The following is a 19,050-nucleotide window of genomic DNA, read 5'->3' on the forward strand; positions in this document are numbered from 1 at the left end:
GTCCTGATGGCATGCAGACCACCAGGACATCCACCCATAACAGGAGAGAGGGACACTCAGACCCTGACTGGAGGCATTCCATCTTCTTAGCTGCTCAGGTGGGTGCTTCATCCTGGGAGCCTGTCAGTCACTTTTACTGCAGCAACACCCACCAGATGGAGAGACCACCTCTGGGGAGTGAAGGGTGTGTGACCTTGTGCCTGGGCTCCATCGCCCCTAGGATGGAAGCCCCATACCTGGAACCCACAGGCTCAACTGGGCCCTCTCAGCCCAAGAGGAGGGGGCTGGTGCACAGTGCGAGGGAAGGAGACCGTCTGGAGCGGGTCACCAGTTCTAGCCTCAGGGAAAACAGACTTGAGCTGCTGGGGTTGACTGTTGTCCCTGTCTCCCCTCTCCTTGCTCCCCTCAAACCCCACTTAACCTCCTGTGTCTCTCTCTCCCCTCGCCCTACTTCTGTTTGTCTCTCTTCATGTCTCTGTCCATTTCTCTCTGTGTCTCAGTTTCTCTGTCTCTAGAGCACTTCTCCCTCTCCACCACCCCACCTCCTTTCTCTTGGAGAGAAGTCTGCAGATACCGGTTTCTCAGACATGGCTCTGCACGCGCAGCACTGGGTCCTCTGCACGTCTGTTTTAATTATGTAAAGCCCATTTCCTTCCCCAGATCGCCCAGGCTCAGCCTCCGATGGGCTGGCAGGTGAGCTCGTTCAGCTCCTTCCTGTGCCACCAAAGTGAACTCAGACTGGATGTCGCGCTGAGTTCTCGGCTCTGGGACATGCCCTGCACCACCTCTCCATCCCAGTGAGGCCCCACAGGCTCGGCTCCGTGGGGATGCAGCTGCGAGACGGGTCCGAGTGTGGGAAGCCTCAGAGCCAAACATGTACACATGCAGGCACACACAGGCACACTGAACGCACACACACACACACACCAATACACATGCACACATACTGCACACACATACATACACACACCAGCACCTTCCCTTGTTTTGTCCACTTTATCCCATTCAACCCAGAAGGTAAGTGAACCCCGAGAGCCTGCCTTCAGGACACATGCCAGCCTCCCGGGGTTGTATTTCTCAGCCACTCTGTCTACTCCTGGGGACCCTCACCTTTCCATCCATGTTTTCCATCAGAGCTTTTGCAGCATCTTCTGTGCTTAAGCCTGGAGGGCCCAAAGTTTAAGGGGCCACCCGCCCCCAAAAAACAACCTGATAAGTGGTACCAGAACTATCTAATTAAAATGAGGAACCTCTGACTCCAGCCAGCTTGGTTGCAAAAACTGCTGCAAAGCTCAGCTATGGGTGGGCATCTGGACTTGGGATGCCGGTGGTGACCAGGCAGGCGGGCACTTCCAGGGTGACACTGCTTTGCTCAGGCCATCAGAGGGGTGGCCACCAGACACCATGGGCTGGGAGGGGAGGGTCCGCTGCCTGACAGAACCTGCTCACCTCCTCAAGGTGCAAACGCACCCCATTCTCCACCAGCACTCCTCTGGCCGTGCACACACTGGGCCCTGCCCTGACTCTGTGACCCTGGGCACTGCCTGCTGGGAGCCCACATGGACAGTTGGACAAACAGGAAGTGCTGTTTTCTATGGAAGGCAGGTTTAGACTCTTTCTCACCCTCTCACAGCTGTGGGATTCTATGTGGCCAGCTACCCAACCCCCAGGAGGAAGGGTTCCCACCCGGCTCTTCCCTTGAGGGTGTGGAGCAGACAGGGAACCATAGACCCAGTCTCTCAGGCCTTTCCGGGTGCTTCCCAGTGGGGAAGGCTGTGGGGGCCCACAAAGAGGAGGCTTCCGAGTCTTCAGGCCTCCTCCATCCACAGAGGGGCCCTTGGCCGCTCTCCTTCCTGGACCCCTTACAAAATAACCCATGATGCCTCTCCCCCAAGCCTGGGCACCACTCATCTGCTTCTGTTTTTTGTTTTGTTTTGTTTTTTATCATTATTATTATAATTTTTATTTTTACTTTATTTTACTTTACAGTACTATATTGGTTTTGCCATACATTGACATGAATCCACCACGGGTGTACATGAGTTCCCAAACATGAAACCCCCTCCCACCCTCCCACCCCATATCATCTCTCTGGATCATCCCCATGCACCAGCCCCAAGCATCCTGAATCCTGCATCAAACATAGACTGGCGATTCATTTCTTACATGATAGTATACATGTTTCAATGCCATTCTCCGAAATCATCCCACCCTCTCCCTCTCCCTCAGAGTCCAAAAGTCCGTTCTATACATCTGTGTCTCTTTTGCTGTCTCGCATACAGGGTCATCAATTACCATCTTTCTAAATTCCATATATATGTGTTAGTATACTATATTGGTGTTTTTCTTTCTGTCTTACTTCACTCTGTATAATCGGCTCCAGTTTCATCCATCTCATTAGAACTGATTCAAATGTGTTTTTTTAATGGCTGAGTAATACTCCATTGTGTATATGTACCACAGCTTTCTTATCCATCTATCTGCTGATGGACATCTAGGTTGTTTCCATGTCCTGGCTATTATAAATAGTGCTGCGATGAACATTGGGGTACATGTGTCTCTTTCTATTCTGGTTTCCTTGGTGTGTATGCCCAGAAGTGGGATTGCTGGATCATATGGCAGTTCTATTTGCAATTTTTTAAGGAATCTCCACACTGTTCTCCATAGTGGCTGTACTAGTTTGCATTCCCACCAACAGTGCAAGAGGGTTCCCTTTTCTCCACACCCTCTCCAGCATTTATTGCTTGCAGACTTTTGGATTGCAGCCATTCTGACTGGTGTGAAATGGTACCTCATTGTGGTCTTGATTTGCATTTCTCTGATAATGAGTGATGTTGAGCATCTTTTCATGTGTTTGTTAGACATCTATATGTCTTCTGTTTTTGTAAATTTGCCTGTTCTGGACATCCCTTATAAATGGGCAGGTAAAAGCTGTCCTTCTGTGTCTGCTTCTCTCACTGACCATCGTGTGTTCAAGGTCCATCCACGATGTAGCCTGTGTCAGAACTTCACTCGCTTTTCATGGTGACTCATACACCACTGTGTGCATGGACCACATGCTGCTGACCCACCCATCCATCCACCCACACACCCACCCATCCACTCATCTATCTGTCCATCCACCCACTCACCTATCCATCCACTCATCCATCCATCTAACCACCCACCCATCCATCCATAAATCCACCCATCCATCATCCATCCATCCATCCACCGACCAATCCATCATCCACCCATCCACTGATCGAGTCATCCACCCACTCACCATCCATTCATCCATCCATCCACTTATCTATCCACCCATCCATCCACTCTTCCGTAACATCATCAAATCAAATTATATTATGAACTTGTAAATCCTCCTTCCCATCCCTTGACCCTGAGAATAAATAAAAAAAGAAAAAGAGAGAAAGAAAGAAACCTAGTCCAAACCTATGTTCAGAGACAGAAGGGAAGGATTTCTGGATTGTCCCCAGGTAACTGCTAAAGTGCGAACCTCTCCACACTGTCTCTGAAACAGATTACACAGATTTAAAAGGGAAAAGAATAAGTGAAACCATACATAAATGACCACAACATTGGTGTCATAAAAAGCATGAAAATACCATGAATAACTTCAAAGTACTTGTAACTAGAGAGGGTCTGTCTGTGCTCAGTTGTGTCTGACTCTTTGCAGCCCCATGGACTGTACCACCAGGCTCCTCTGTCCATGGGATTCTCCAGGCAAGAATAATGGAGTAGGTTGTCATTCCCGTCCCAAGGGATCTTCCCAACCCAGGGATCATGCCTGCATCTTTTATCCCTCCTGCTTTGGCAAGCAGGCTCTTTGCCATAAGCACCACCTGGGAAACAACAAACCATAAAATCAAAACCCATCTTAAGCCTCTCCTGTCCAAAAACAGGATTCCTTAAATAAACTGACTTTCACTTTCTCACATCTGCAGAGACCCTCTTTTGAGACAAAGATTCAGTTCCCAGGACTCAGTGGCTATGACTTTCCGGGACTCCCCCATACCCCCACGGCGCTATAGCTGTGCATCCTTAGGGCGGCTTGGCTCAGGGAGTGAGGTGTCCCCCCACCTGGTTTGCCTGCAGGGAGCCACAGTACGATGACCTACTGCCTGCACAAGAAGTCACCCATCTCTCACAAGGAGTGGAGGCTGCTGAAGCTTCTGGACAAAGTGCTGCCATGTGTCACCCTGCCCGTGGTGCTCAAGTGGTCTGCAACACAGGTGAGGGTCTGCGGGCACGCCCGGGCCCTGGACCCAGCTCCAGCCACTAGTGTCACCCACAGGGGGCAGTGTCCTTATCCCTCTTGGGGAAATGGGATTGAGAACAAACCTGCTGTAAAGCAGAATTGTTTAGTCACTCAGTCATGTCTGACTCATTCCGACCCCATGGACTGTAGTCCTCCAGGCTTCTCTGTCCATGGGATTCTGCAGGCAAGAATACTGGAGTCGGTTGCCATGCCCTCCTCCAGGAGATCTTCCCCACCCAGAGAGCTTCCCAGAAAGGTAGGAAAGGACACAGCTTTACTGTGGAACCAGCCTGAAGCCAGAATGGGGAACTATGGACTAACAACATCACTGTCTGAAGTCACAGAGGCTGGGGGAGCTGGGAGGGCAAGGGGGAGACTGGGTCCTGCCCTTTGTGCAGCTGAGCTGACACCAGAGCTCCTTCCTGGTCCCAGATAAGCAATAGTTGAGTTCCCCATGTGCTCTGAGGTGGGTTTACGTTTGCACCCCAGCACCCCCTCCAGGGAGACTTTCTTGGTGGCTCAGACGGTAAAGAATCAGCCTGCAATGCATTGGACCCGGGTTTGATCCCTGGATAGGGAAGATCCCATGGAGGAGAAAATGGCACCCCACTGTAGTATTCTCATATGGGAAATCCCATGGACAGAGGAGCCTGGCAGGCTAGAGTCCATGGGGTCACGGAGAGTCGAGATGACTGAAGCGACTGAGAACACCTGCAAGCACTCACACCCCTCCCCTGTAGGGCTTCTCCAGGGTGGATTGGGGACTTTGCGGGGTGGAGAGAAGCTGGGGTGGGAGGCAGTCATTGTGGAGGATGCAGAGGAGTCAATGGCGGGGGCCCTGTCTGTGGGGAGGGGGCACCCAGTTGACAGTGGTCCTGTCACTGGCACACACGTTAGTCAGGGGGTGGATGCAGGATGGGATAGAAAACCCACCTGGGCCCAGGTGCCCACAGGAGCAGGGGCCCACCTGGAGAGGACAGATGGCCCCCACCTTCCTGTACCCACACTTGAGGGGCACTCATATTCCTGGTTTTTCTGCTCCCAGGCTGGTGCTCCCAAGAGGACAAGAGGCTGTCAAGCACAGCTCTTACCTTGTGTAATTGCTTCCTCCTGGGAGGTCCCAGGTTGCTGGAATCCTCCTCAGGGGATCTGATTGGCAGAGAGCCAAGGCTGGAATGTGGACAAACTACATTCCTGCTTGCATCAGGTGCCTACAGCCTGGCCTTAAGAGCTCACACCCAGAGGAGGGAGCGAGCAGGAGGGGGTCCACCAGAGCCCAGGAGTCCTGCAGGACTGGGGTTCCTCTGCTCTGATGGTCCTGTGGTGCTGGGTCCCTCTGTTCTGCATCCCTCCAGGGCAGGGTCCCCTCCATACTGGGGGACCTCAGTGCCATGGTCTCAAGTGGTATGGCTGCCAAAGAGACCTGGGTATGTGCGGGGTCGGGGGCACAGGTGGTGGTCTTTCAGGAGGTGTTTAAGGTCAGCGGCTGCAGGCAGCACTTCATTTAATCCTTGTAGAGGTGGATGGCAAGTGCCTGACAAGAGCTGACAATATTCATATGAGTCTTTGTTTTTTCTTTTAATTTGGATTGCGGGGGGCGGGGGTGGGCTCTGACTTCCTTTCCCACTTTTTATCCTTCTGTCTTTTTCTTTTTCCATTATGACTCTGTGTAGAGAACACAGTACCATTTCTGCCAGTAGTTTATCTTAATAGTAGTTTTTTTGCTTTTTCTTTTATTTTGGATAGAGAGAATCTATTATTTTCTTCCCCATTTTTTATCCTTATGGTTTTTTTTTTTTTTTTGGCTTTTTCCATTATGACTCCTTGTAGAGGACACAGTACATTTTCTGCTACAAATTCATATTAGGGCTTCCCTGGTGGCTCAGTTGGTAAAGAATCTGCTTGCAATGAGGGTGATGTGGGTTCAATCCTGGGTTGGAAAGATCTGGAGAAGAGAAAGGCAACCCACTCCAGTAATCTTGCCTGGATAATTCCATGGACAGAGGGGTCTGGTGGGCTATAGTCCACCAAATCAAAATGAGTTGGAAACAATTGAGCAACTTTCATTTTTCTATTTATGTTAAAGTTATAAAGTTATTTTTTGCTTTTTCCTGTCTTATTTGTGTAGTGGACAGATGTTTCGTCCTCTTGTTCTCTTCCCTTGATTCCTTCTTGCCTTTCCTAGTGCTGTTTGTGGGGGTGGGCACAGACCTCTGTGGATCTAGTGTGTCCTCATGTCCAAGGGTCCAGCTTGGGTGTCATGGAGCCTGGGCTGTTTAACCCACAGGGAGCTTCCACCCAGGGACTGCCTGAGAGGAGGGTGAGGCTGGACTCTGCAGGAACACCCCCCTCAAGACCACAATCTGGACCCGGGCTCTGTGCTCCACATGACCAGTGACCCTGGAGACCCTGTTCCCAGAAGCAGGGCCTCAACCCCAGCAGCACCAACAAGGCTGATTTCACAGTGGCCAATGTGGCCCTCAGTTGGGCATCCTCAGTGCATGCCCAGCCCGAGTGGGGAGCCGCCCTCTATGCCCAGCACAGATGACTGACATCTGTGTGCAGGTGCTGAGCATTAAGAAGCACCTGGATGCTGGCGTGAGGACCAGCAGATGGCGCATATGGAGGAGGGCACTGAGAGGAACCTGCACTCTGGCCACATGGTGTACATGACGGCCCTCATGGAGGTGGGGGTGGGGACAGGGGTACAGACTGGGGGTCCACAAGCCAGGGGCACCTATGTCTGGCCCAGGCAGGAGGGGGAGGGCCTCTGAGGGGATGGGCACACGTCCACTCAGATGGACATATGGTCACTCCAAGCAGGAGAGGCTGACTCTAACGGACAACACAGGTCCACTCCAGTTAGAAGATGCTGACCTCTAAGGGGATGGACACACAGTCACTCCAGGCAGGAGAGGCTGACCTCTAAGGGGACAACACAGGTCCACTCCAGTTAGAAGATGCTGACTTCTAAGGGGATGGACACACATCCACCCAGACGGACATATGTCCAATCAGATGGACACACACACTCACTCCAGGCAGGAGAGGCTGACCTCTAAGGGGACAACACAGGTCCACTCTAGTTAGAAGATGCTGACTTCTAAGGGTATGGACACACATCCACTCAGATGGACACACAGTCACCCCAGGCAGGAGAGGCTGACCTCTAAGGGGACAACACAGGTCCACTCCAGTAAGAAGACACTGACCTCTAAGGGGACAATACAGGTCCACTCCAGTTAGAAGATGCTGACCTCTAAGGGCATGGACATACATCCACTCAGATGGACACATGGTCACCCCAGGCAAGAAAGGCTGACTCTAAGGGGACAACACACGTCCACTGGAGTAAGAAGACACTGACCTCTAAAGGGACAGACACACGGTCACTCCAGGCAGGAGAGGCTGACCTCTAAGGGGACAACACAGGTCCACTCTAGTTAGAAGATGCTGACCTCTAAGGGGATGGCCACACATCCACTCAGACGGACACACGTCCACTCAGATGGACACACAGTCACTCCAGGCAGAAGAGGCTGACCTCTAAGCCGGACAACACAGGTTGACTCCAGTAAGAAGACACTGACCTCTAAGGGGACAACACAGGTCCAGTCCAGCTAGAAGATACTGACCTCTAAGGGGATGGACACACATCCACTCAGACAGACACAGATCCACTCAGATGGACACACAGTCACTCCAGGCAGGAGAGGCTGACCTCTAAGGGGACAACACAGGTCCACTCCAGTAAGAAGACACTGACCTCTAAAGGGATGGACACATATCCACTCAGACAGACACACGTCCACTCAGATTGACACATGGTCACTCCAGGCAGGAGAGGCTGACCTCTAAGGGGACAACACAGGTCCACTCCCGTTAGAAGATGTTGACCTCTAAGGGGACGGACACATGTCCACTCCAGGCATGAGAGGGCTGACCTCTGGCATCAGTCACTCAATTCCTGACCAACGTGCATTTCTGAACTCACACCTGCACCCCTGGCCTCTGGGGTGTCCCCCAGAATTTGGCTATACCAGATCCCTGACATGCCTTTTCCTGTGTCCAGTTTTGGTGTGTCCAGTCCATTCTCTCAGCTGCTGGCCAAGTCACTTAATGTCTCACTCTGGCCTCGGCACCCAGTGCCCCCACCACAGAACCTAATGACCCTTGGGGTCTGGAGGTTCTGTCCTGGACCTCAGTGTGCATGTGCCCTGCTGGCCTTGCACGCTCCCTGGAGTACAGACTTCACACAATATTATAAGCACTGCTCTCTGCTGCTGTGCACACACACACACACACACACACACACATCTGTGCACACACAGACCCTGAACACATGCACACCTGTGTGTGCACCTGTACCTACAGGAGCATGTACACACACACACACACACACACACACACACACACACACCAGAGCAATGCCACAGCTCCCCACTGCCACTCAGGAGAAGCTGGGTCCCTTGAGAGCAGGCACCATGCTTTAGGTCTTTGTGTGTCAAGACACCCCAACCAGTCTGTAGAGTGGCTGTGCTGGGGGAATTCCCCACCCACGACCCTCTGTCTCTCACTACAAGGCCCTTCTCCCCAACCCCACCCAGGACATGCTCACAGAGATCTCAGAGTGGCTGGAGAACCACCCCCAGGAGGAGGTTACCCTGGCGTGCAGGAACTTGGAGGGCATGATGGAGGACCTGCACGAGTACCTGAAGTGCTGCATCAAGAACATCTTTGGGGACATGCTGTGTGCCTGTGGGATGAGCAGGGGCCACAGGCTCCCCATGCTCTTGGCAGCGGGGGTGGTGGGAGCACTAGGCCTCACTGTAATCAGACTATCCACTCACTGCATGAGGCTGATTCAGGCACCAGGTGACACCGCTCATGGAACCCCAGTAATCCACTCACCACGGTCTCCACTCAAACACCCCAATGACCAGCCCACCACTGGTCACAGGCACCCCCAATAATCCACCCTGCCTGGTCTCTATTCAGACACCCCCAAAACCCATCAATCACGCCTCATGATACCCCAGTAATCCACCTGCCATTTCCTATGAGAAACCCCAATAATCCACCCACCTCTGTTTCCACTCAGGCACCCCAATAATCGACACATCACTGCTCAAGACACCCAAGTAATCTACCCACCACTGTCTCCACTCAGACAACAATCAGTACTCAAGACACCCCAATAACCCACCCATCACTGTTTCCACTCAGACACCCCAGTAATCTACCCACTAGCATCGCTACTCAGACATGCCAATAACCCACCCATGACTGTCTCTTCTCACAGAGAACCCAATAACCAGCCCATCACTGCTCATAGACACTGTAATAATCCACACATCACTGTAGCTTCTCGGATACCCCCAATAACTGACACATCGTGTCACAAGGCACCCCAATAACCCCTGTGCACATGTCTCACAGGCACCCAGATGATTCTCCCCCCAGGAGGTGCCAACTCTGCACCTGAGCCAGCAGGTCATCCTGTCATACAAGGACAAGGCATCCATGAGTCAGCATGCAGAACTGTGGCCCGGCATCCCCTACTGGTGGGGGAACCAGGTGAAGCCCCGAGACCTCATCCACTACCTGGAGCACATGAAGAGCTGCAGCCACCCAGGGGAGTGCTGCCTTCAAACTGGGACACCTGGTCACACGCATGTCCTAGCACATGGGGCTGGCTTTGGGTTCAAGCGGAGAAATGGAACAGGACGTATTAGGGGACATTATTCTGTTCACCACATGGGGACCAGGGCGTGGACATCCTTGAGGATGTTACTGTGTCCACCACAGGGGGTCAGGATGTAGACAGGACGTGGACATCCGTGTGGACATTTTGTGTCCACCACGGGGCCAGGACGTGGACATCTTTGGGGTCACTGTCCAGCCCGCCTGCCCTCTGTAACAGGAGAAATTCATGAGTCAACACCCCTGTGAGCCCCTGCTGTCTGAACTTCAGTCTCTGTCGGATATCTGAATCTCTGACCTCTGCGGAGGCCAGAGTCTGGGTGGGTGATGGCACAGCTTGGTGACTGAGTGGGCAGGTGACCCCATGGGTTAGGGGCCCCATGGGTGGGTGACTGCGTGGGTGGGTGACCCCATGGGTTACTGGTCACATGGGCGGGAGACTGTGTGGGTTGGAGACCGCGTGGGTGGGTGACCGGTTTGAGTTGCTGACTGCAGGGTGGGTTACCATGTGAGTTGCTGACCCTGTGAGTGGGTGACCATGTGGGCGGGTGACGGTGTGAGTAGGTAATCATGTCAGGTGAGCACATGACCTCCAGGTTAGTGACCCCATGGGTGGGTGCCCACGGGGGTTGGTGGCCAGTGGAGGGATCACTGCATCGGGTACTGACCCCGTGGGTGGGTGACCATGTGAGTCAGTGACCACACGGTTTGGTTGGCAACATGACTTCGTGGGTTATTGACCGCACACGTGGGCGGCTGACCCCACAGCAGGCACCATGAACAGCAGCCCCTCTCTTGTCCCAGGCAGGCTGTTGGTGGCCGGCATCAGCCTCACAGAGAATCGGGAGTTTTCTGTTTCCACCCGGCCTGGTCCCTGGAGAAGCTGCCCCAGTGAGGGCTCCCCTACCTTTGCCGATGCGTGCGGGACCAGTGCCCGGGGTCGGCCACCAGCCGTACCAACACCGTTGCAGGCGACTTCATCTGGGCCGACGAGTTTGTTGGCGACGTCATCGGGTTGAACTGGAAGCTGCTTCGAGGCTGACAGATGGTGCGTGTGTTGAGCTGGGTATCGCAGAGGCTGCGTCTCAGTCACGTCCTGTGACGTTACCGGCCTGAACTGGAAGCGGCCTCGGGGCTGATGGACGGCGCTCTGAGGAGCTGGGCGTTGCGGAGGCCACTCCTAGTTCGCATCCTGTGACGCCACTGGGCTGAACTGGAAGCTGCTTCGGGGCTGACGGACTGTGCATGGGTGGAGCTAGGTATCACGGAGGCTGCGTCTCACTCACGTCCTCTGACGTCACCGGCCTGAACCAGAAGCCGCCTCGGGGCTGCTGTTCGGCACGTTAAGGAGCTGGGCCTTGCGGAGGCTATTCTCGGCCCTGTCTTGTGGGGCTCGTCATCCGTCCGCTCGTCCACTGAATGTGGGTGACTGCTGAGGTGGGGCCAGGTGGCAGGGTCCGTGGTCTCCTCAGTCCTCCGTGTGTATCTCAGTGAATGCAGGGTGCGAGGTGATGATTAAAGGTGAGTGCATGATTTGTACAATCACATCCTCAGGGAGATACAGCTGGTTCTCAGGTCTGTGGCTTCCCCATGGGAGAGGCTGGGGCGCCCCCTTCCCCTGGGCACTGAGGCTAGCAGACGGTGACCCCCAGCTGGGGAGGGGAGGAGGCACTATGACATACTGTCCATAGGAGGGGACTGAGTGCATAGTGATCCCACTGAGAAATTCCTTTTATTACATAAGGGGCTTCCCTGGTGGCTCACTTAAGAAGGCCGTCTTACCTCTCCTTGCTAGTCTTTGGGACTCTGCATTCAGGTGGCTATATCTTTCTGTGTCTCCTTTGCCTTTCTTTTCTCTTCTCATCTATTTGTAAGACCTCCTCAGACAACCACTTTGCCTTTTTGCATTTCTTTTTCTTGTGGATGGTTTTGATCACCACTTCCTGTACAATGTTAGGAACCTCCATCCATAGGTCTTCTGGTACTCTGTGTGCCAGATGTAACCCTTGAATCTATTTGTCACTTCCAGTGTATACTCACAAGGGATTTGAATAAAGCAAAGAAACAGAGGAAAACAATAGAATGGGAAAGACTAGTGATCTCTTCAAGAAAATGAGAAATGCCAAGGGAACATTTCATGCAAAAGCTGGCACAATAAAGGACAGAAAAGTTATGGGCCTAACTAAAGCAGATGGTGATTGCAGCAATGAAATTAAAAGACGCTTACCCCTTGGAAGGAAAGTTATGACCAAAGTAGACAGCAGATTAAAAAGCAGAGACAGTACTTTGCCAACAATGGTTCATCTAGTCAAGGCTATGGCTTTTCCAGTAGTCATGTATGGATGTGAGAGTTGAACTATAAAGAAAGCTGAGGGAAAAAAAAAAAAGAAAGCTAAGTGCCAAAGAATTGATGCTTTTGAACTGCGGTGTTGGAGAAGACTTGAGAGTCCCTTGGACTGCAAGGAGATCCAACCGGTCCATCCTAAAGGAGATCAGTCCTGCGTGTTCATCAGAATGTCTGATTTTGAAGCTGAAACTGCAATACTTTGGCCACCTGATGCGAAGAGCTGACTCATTTGAAAAGACCCTGACACTGGGAATGATTGAAGGCAGGAGGAGAAGGGGATGACAGAGGATGAGATGCTTGGATAGCATCACCAACTCAATGGACATGAGTCTGAGTAAACTCCAGGAGTTGGTGATGGACCAGGAGGCCTGGCACCCTGTGGTCCATGGGGTCGCAAATAGTGGGACATAACTGGAGCGACTGAACTGACCTGAAATGACATAATGAGGAAATCATATTGGGCCATTTTTCCTTGATCAAGTCATTATATGGAAGCATATAGTGAAATGATTCTAAAATTATAGCAGGTGGGGGAAATAGAGCCATAGGACAATTAGAAAGACCATTGTCTTAGACTGTGAAAGCTTGAGGACTGCCAAAGACACCCAACATGGAATTTGGGGAGTGTATAAACAATTTCTATATGAGGATGAAGACTCAGTGGATGAGAGTTCAGCAAGATGAGGGCATGGAGCTAGTTTTCCATCCATTTTGGGGACTTCTTGCCTGGAAGCACTTTTAAGAGTGTCTCTTTAAGAAGGTTCTTATACTCACTTAAACCAGCTTCTTTGGGCTGAAAGCACCAAATAATATTTTATTGAAGAGTCAACTGTTGAGTTTTCTGAGAGTTAAAGTGGTTTAACTGATAAGTTATCCATATCCTGATCCCAAGGAAACTATAATAAATTTAGCATGGAAAGAAATTACTTGTCTTGAAGGGAGATCTTTTGTAAATGTCAATGTTTATGGCCACAGAGCTGGAATCCCCAGCAGAAGGGAACAGTGAGCAGGTGAAATCAATCTACAGGGGGGACCATTGGCAAGAGCCTAGGAATCAGTGAAAGTCCAGCTATTTGCAAGACCCCTTTTTGTGGCCTCCTTAAGGCCTAGGTGAACAGCTACAAGTTTAGCCAAATGGGTTGAGCCTGTAGTACTACCCTTAAGTAGAGTGATGCCTGATGCCAGGTAGAATGCCACAAAACTTCTTAGAGATTGCATTGATTATAATGCTGCTTCTGGTAAATGACACAGATACTTATCATTCAAAAAGTGTTGGTCCCAGATGGCTCCACAAATTGCTAGAAGAGTGGGGCTGTAATAACTGCCTGAAGGCTTTCATGCAAGGGTAGGAGCATGGGGGAAAGCACATCCCCCTGAAATTTGGAAAGGCTTTTAATGTCAGGTGGTTTTTGTGGTTCAGTCACCAAGTTGTGTCTTTTTCATGACTCTTTGTGACCTCATGGACTTCAGCACGCTAGATTTCCCTGTCTGTCAGGACCCACATTAGGCATTACTGACAAAATGGAGGCACAGCCCCAACTTCCTCTCCTTGTCCCACAGGCACGGACCCGGTATGAAGGAGTTAGGCCTTATGATTATGACTTGTTCTTTCCTCTCCTCGGCTGAGTTGACTGAAAAGAATATTAAAGTGCTTATTGTTCTTGAGAGGAGCATGAAAAAGCACAAAGCCTTCCGAAGCTGTGCTCAGAAAATAATTCATAAATTTAGTCATTGACATTTGTTCAAGGACTTTTACAAAAGAGTGTTCCAGGGTAAGCACGTAGGCCACAGCTTGAGGCCATGGGAGGGATTGCTATCTGAAGCCTATTTGTGAGAAAAGTGTTTATGGCAAAGGAGTTTGCTGAATTTGAGGCTTAGGAATAATTAAAAACAGTTAGAAGCTAAAGATTTAAGGAATGTTTTAATGTTAGCATAATCTGCTATAGCTTATAGAGATTAGGAACTTTAGAGATGTTAATAGCTAGAAGCCCTTTTTAAGAAATAGTGAGCTTAGAATACTAGGGGCAAACAGGACTTAGATAAGAAATAAACTGAGGAATGTGGTATGCAGCCCAGACATTAGCATGAGTTACAATGTATTCACAAGGACACATGAGAAGAAGTAGATAAGAGAATTGCTGAGGGAGGAACTCCTTTTGAGGGGCAACAATGATTTATGGAGACAACAAATCTGGGTCAATGGGAACTGAAAATGTGAAACCTCTGATCTAATGCTTTTGTAAAAGTATAAAAGAGAATCTTAAGCTTGAAAACTGAGAGGCTGCCTCGTTCAACAGTGGCACGCCGTGTTCTCGCTGCACCACACCAAGCCTGAGTGAGCAACCCAACACAATCCTTCAGGTGCCACACAGGAAGCGTTTCTGGCTCAGTCCGCGTCCAGACCAATGCAAACACAGGGAAGGAAACCCACGAACAGGAAACAGAAAATTGCAGGTCACACGCAGAATCTAAAAGAAAAGCTCAAAATCTCATTAGATCCAACAGACATTAAATTTCACCTTGTCAACGGTCTCGCCCCTCATGTTGCACTTGGCCTTTACGGAGAAACAGACGGCAGACCGACACGACCTTTTGAGGAGTCTTCTGATTAGAACTGAGGGAAACACACTAAAAATCCTGCTTTTCAGTGCAACGCATAGAAGAAAAACATTGTCAGGGAAGGGAAGTCCATGAGCCTCCAGGACAGGGGACCTGAAGCATGAAGCCGATCGGTGAGGACCCGTCTGCGACCAGCGCACGTGGGCTCCTCCTCAGACGCTGTTAGGCTCGGCGCACACTTAACACATACCAAAAGATAAAACCTGAAAGAAATGGATTAAAGACCCAGATAATAATGCCAGACAATTTAATCTATAATATTAGAGAAAAGATAGTACCTTTGACATAAATTGTATAACATATCTTTTTAATTTGACCTACTCCTAGTTTATATGAAAATACCAAAAGTAAACCCAAAAAAATGGGAGCCGTAATTAAACTTAAATGTTTTTGCACAGAAAACATAAATAGACAGAAAAACAATCTCACTATGGAAAAAAATAATTTTCAAATGAAGGAAATTACAACAGATTAATCTCCAACATATGCAAGCAGCTCGTGGCTTCAATAACAGAAATAAACAACCAGTAGAAAAATTTGACGAAGATAAAATATACATTTCTGCCAAGAAGACATAGAGATGGCCAATATATATAAGAATGCTAAACATCACTAACTGTTGCAGTTCAGTTCAGTTCAGTCGCTCAGTCGTGTCCGACTCTTTGCGACCCCATGAATTGCAGCGCACGCGCAGGCCTCCCTGTTCCATCCCACTCCGAGTTCACTCAGATCATGTCCATTGAGTCTCAGCTGGATGCCATCCAGCATTCTCATCCTTCCGTCGTCTCCTTCTCCTCCTGACCCCAATTCCTCCATCCCAGCATCAGAGTCTTCCAATGAGTCAAGCTCTCATGAGGTGGCCAAAGTCCTGGAGTTTTCAGCTTCAGCAATCATTCCCTCCAAAGAAATGGCCAGGGTTGATCTCGCTTCAGAATGACTGGTTGGTCTCGCTTGCAGTCCCAAGGGACTCTCAAAGTCCTTCTTCCAACACCAAAGTTAAAAGCATCAATTCTTCAGTGCTCAGCTTTCTCACCAGTCCAACTTCACATCCATACATGAACACTGGAAAACCATAGCCTGACTAGACGGTTGCCTTTGTTGGCACAAGTAATGTCTTTTTTTTTCAATATGCTATCCTAAGTTGCGTCATATATTTTCTTCCAAGGAGTAAGCGTCTTTTAATTTCATGGCTGCAATGCATCATCTGCAGTGATTTTTGAGCCCCCCCCCCGACAAAGTGAAGTCTGACACTGTTTTTAACTGTTTCCCAGAGACAATAGAAATTTAAAAGCTTAATGACATATCAACTCTCATGGCCCAAATGGCAAGTATCAAAATCTAGCAAATAAATAAATGCTAGAGGGACGTGTGGAAAAAAGGGAACCCTTCCTCCTCTTGGTGTGTGAATATACATTGATAGAGCATATGGAGAGCAATTAGGGTGGGTACTTTAAAAAATAAATGAAACTACCATATGATCCACAATTTCACTACTAGTGGATTTACCTGAAAACCAATAATTCAAAAGATACATAACCCATATTGATGGTTATGCTTATCAATATTGATGGTGGCAATATTTACAATAGCAGGACCTGGAAACAACAGAAGTGTCCACCTAGAGAGTAATGGATTAAAGCCAATTTGGTAACATGTATACAATAGACTCAGGATACATTTGGTACATGTATACAGTATTACTCAGTCTTAAAGAGGAAAGAAATCAGGTCATTTGTAGAGAAGTGTGTGGATTGAGAAGGTGTCATATAGAATGAAGTAAATTACAAAAAGGAAAATAAATATCACATATTAATGCATATATGGACTCTAGAAAACGGGTAAGGATAATCTTATTTGAGCAGAGGTAAGGATAACAGACATAGAGAAGAAATGTAAGGATGCAAGGAGGAAATGGTTGGTGGTGGAAGCAATTGGGAGATGGAAACTGACACACATACACTTATGATGTGTATGTATACACAGGGAACTCTACTTAATGGCCTGTGGTGACCTAAATTGGAAGGAAGTCTAAAAGTGAAGGGATAGATGTATGGTTGTTGTTCAGTCACTAAGTTATTCTGAGTCTTTCTACCCAAGGACTGTAGCATGCCACATTGTCTGCAGAGTAGAAACTAGCAAAGTATTGTTAATCAGTCATGCTCCAATAAAATTAACTGTTCAATGGAATGTTAATATTTTTAACAAAAGAGCATAACTCTTAGTGAATCTCATGTCAATTTGGAAGTCAAAAGAAAAACTCTAAATGTGAATATTTTACTGACAAATTAAATTGTCATCCAACTTTATAATACATTAAGAAAATGGCAAGAATAAAACTGAATGTGAATGTACATATATTAGTGTATATGTGCATGTTAAAAGACTAACAGTTTTTTCCCAAAAGAAAATCTACTTTAGAAGTGGTGGCAACAGAACCATCATCAGTCACTGGGTATAGTGAACACAGGTTACATTTGTGTCTATTTGTTATATTCTAGGTGTTTAAATTTTTATGTACTTAATTCTATTCAAAATTCTTCTTAATATCTCTATTTTATGTCACACAAAATCTTTTACTAACCTGTTATGGATGATTGTTAACCTATGTGCTCTTTTAAACCTCCTTTACTCATTCATTTAAAAAATATTAGCTCTTCATTCACAAGAAATGTATCTTTCCAACAGCTTTATCCAGTTATAATATAATATATATGTATATATAAATCATATATATATTGAAAAATCTTCCAATGATTGGCTGTAAGTACTTGAAAATTGGGTTTTGCTAAAGTATTCACTTCAAAGGTATCCTTCTCAACTCTACTATATAATTTGGTAAAAAGTCATTTCACCCACCAATGAAGTACCTGATTTAGAAAGTCCTAGCTGACCTAGATAAGGAATATCTTGAATGACCCTGCTCTTTCCTCCCCACACTTAATTCCTGCTTTTACTTATTAAATTCTGTAATAGAATGTGAGCCATCACAGCTTGAAGCACACCACCTCTGGCCACAGTAAATGCAGAACTGCAGGTCCCTGTTGTTTTCTTTCATCTTTGCTTGTGGTCTAGATGTGCTGTGGTGCTTTCCAGGAACTGTGAGCAAGAAAGCTTGGTTTTTCCAGAGTTCCTTGGAGTTTATTACAAGGTATGTCCTGAAATCATAATAAGAATTACAAGGGCTAGCCCACTGTTTCTGGTTGGGAAAATGTCTGTGGAAACTTACGGCAGGGGAGTACAGGCCCAGGTAAATGCCTCAGAATTCGAGCCAATAGTAAGTACCACTACTGATGGGATAAGACTGATTCAAAACAGTCAGGAAAACTGCATGGTTTCCTTGCAATTAACCCAGGGTAATGTCCTTTAAATGCCAGCTGGCTACTAGCTAGCTAACCTTGGTGGGTAATACTGTCTTGGAAGGGAGCTCTGCTGCTGGATGTGTGTTGTCCATGCTATGGGAGACACTTAGGGCAATAAAAATTCAGTGTTTTCCACAGAATAGCAGGATGAAGGCCATATGGTCTAAGAAGATTACTTGACAGCTAATCATAAAGGCCTTAATTGACTATTAGTTTTGCATGATGTCCATCCACACCTCAAGGCCAAGGAGACTTAAAGAGGGTGGACGGGGTCTCAAGGCTATTGTCACCGCCTAAGGAGAAGCTATAGGCTAAAAGTATGAGGAAATGATATTCCTTGGTAAGGAAGACTAAACACCTCTACTGTTAACCACAGAGTCAATGTGTAGTGCCAAGACTACCCTTCTTAAACTGGACAAGTGAAATAGTGTTGCAATATTTATTCAATGGCTACATGAAAAGGGAAAGGCAGCTGAGGCATTCTGTTGATTTTTGTCTTTTATCGCAGACATCAGGACCTAACCAGCCTAACACCAGTACTACTCTCTGTATACTGTCCTACAATTTCAAGTGTTAGAGTGCTGGCCAGGAAAAGCTCACACAGCTCTAATAGATTGTTGATAAAATGGAATTGGTAGCTATAGGGGTTGCCTAACCTGATGTTTTGGGCAAACTCCAGGAAATTGAGAAGGACAGGTGCTGGAGTCCAGCTTCAGTAGCCAGGGAATCAACCTGAAGAGATGAGCGGTGTCAGTGAGAACGAG

General features: G+C 48.4%; 1 pseudogene; it reads left to right on the top strand.

Annotated features, from left to right (window-relative positions):
* Positions 1 to 660: 660 nt before the first annotated feature.
* LOC108635003 lies at positions 661 to 11,003 on the top strand (annotated as a pseudogene).
* The last annotated feature ends 8,047 nt before the right edge of the window (positions 11,004 to 19,050 follow it).

Source organism: Capra hircus, unplaced genomic scaffold, assembly GCF_001704415.2.
Source record: "Capra hircus breed San Clemente unplaced genomic scaffold, ASM170441v1, whole genome shotgun sequence".
Classification (NCBI taxonomy): Eukaryota; Metazoa; Chordata; class Mammalia; order Artiodactyla; family Bovidae; genus Capra; species Capra hircus.